We start from the raw sequence: 1,605 nt of genomic DNA on the forward strand, positions 1-1,605 counted from the left end.
GGAGAAAGGAGCTCAGACGTGAAATGATGAAGAAACTGAAAGACTAGCCATTTGCATTAGTAGGTTATACTGTTATAGTGTACTAGTCACGTGGGTGGGTTGGGAAATGGGAAAAAGTAGATAGTAGGAAGCTTCTTGGAAGCTTACTTGTGTACAATCACCCAAATGTGAGTTTTATATTTAAAAAAACCATAAAATAATTTTTTTTAAAATAATAATCCCACTTTATTTTAATAGAAAGCTATATTAAATTCATTATTTTACATAAGAGCAATAATAATATATAAATATATATTTTAGCAGTAATTCCGAAATGGTTTCCGAAACGGTACCCAAAATTGGCCGGTTTCGAAATATTCCATTCCAATAGACAAACTGAAACGGGTTCCGAAACGGTATTCATAACATTGCTTATTTTCATAAAAATAAAAAATAAAAAAACTAACTATTTATGATTTGTTATGAAAGTGTTATAAAAATGATGTGGACATAACACTTCTCTTAAAGAAGAGAAAAGCTAATAAGGAAATAGCATATTGTTTCAAATGCCTTATAAGTAATAGGATCAAACATCCAATTTTTTTTTTTTTATTATAAATTATATTAAAAAAATAAGATTATTTATTCTTAAGTGGTACGTTGTTATGGTGGGTAAAAAAGTAATTTAAGTTGTGGATTCAAATGAAAACCAATAACAACTTACTACTTATTTCCATTAAAAAAAAAAAACTTACTACTTATGATTTGTTATGAAAGTGTTGTAAAAATGCTATGGACATAGCACTTCTCTTAAAGAAGAGAAAGGCTAATAAGGAAATAGCACATTGTTTCAAATGCCTTATAAGTAATAGGATCAAACATCCAATTTTTTTTATTTTATAAATTCTATTAAAAAAATAAGATTATTTATTTTAATTAGCCTTAAAACAAAGGATAGAAATATTATTTAAGAAAAATATATGAATAAAATCTGCCATGACCTTTCCCGAGCGCATGTACCTGTTCACATGTATATGCCCGCTTGAAAAACTGTTTTTTTTTTTTTTCCTCTTTACAAAAGAAAATGTTTTTATTTATTTATTTACATTGAATTGAATTGACGTCTCGAGATAATCATGTCATACTTGGATTAGTAAGCACATGACAAGCCAATGTTCCGAGCAAGGTGCCCATATGGCGATATCCTGAATTAACTTGAATTTTGTTAACATCCATTTATCATCACTATAAATATTTCTTTAATCTATTGACGTATTCCTAAATTCACACTTTCTCAAAAGCATTCCCCTCTGAGAATGCAAAAATCCTAAAAATGTAAAATAGAGTACACTATTTATAAAAATGCATAAAATACCCTTTAGATGATCCGGTGAGTCAAAATATAAAAAGTTTTACAATATACTACAGTAACATCTATATAATATCTAAATATTGATGTTAATGTAGCAACATTTATATTTTTTTTACTCTCTCAGTCTCTCTCCCTTTGGTCACTGAATCTAGCCTTGTGTGGTTTATTGGCCATTGGTTCGTTGGTAGTGCGGTTGTCAGTGGTTGTCAGTTTGTTACCACTAGGTTGTTGCGGTTGTTAATCTGGTGTTGTGG

This window comes from Castanea sativa, chromosome 3 (genome assembly GCF_040712315.1).
Source record: "Castanea sativa cultivar Marrone di Chiusa Pesio chromosome 3, ASM4071231v1".
In the NCBI taxonomy this organism is placed as follows: Eukaryota; Viridiplantae; Streptophyta; class Magnoliopsida; order Fagales; family Fagaceae; genus Castanea; species Castanea sativa.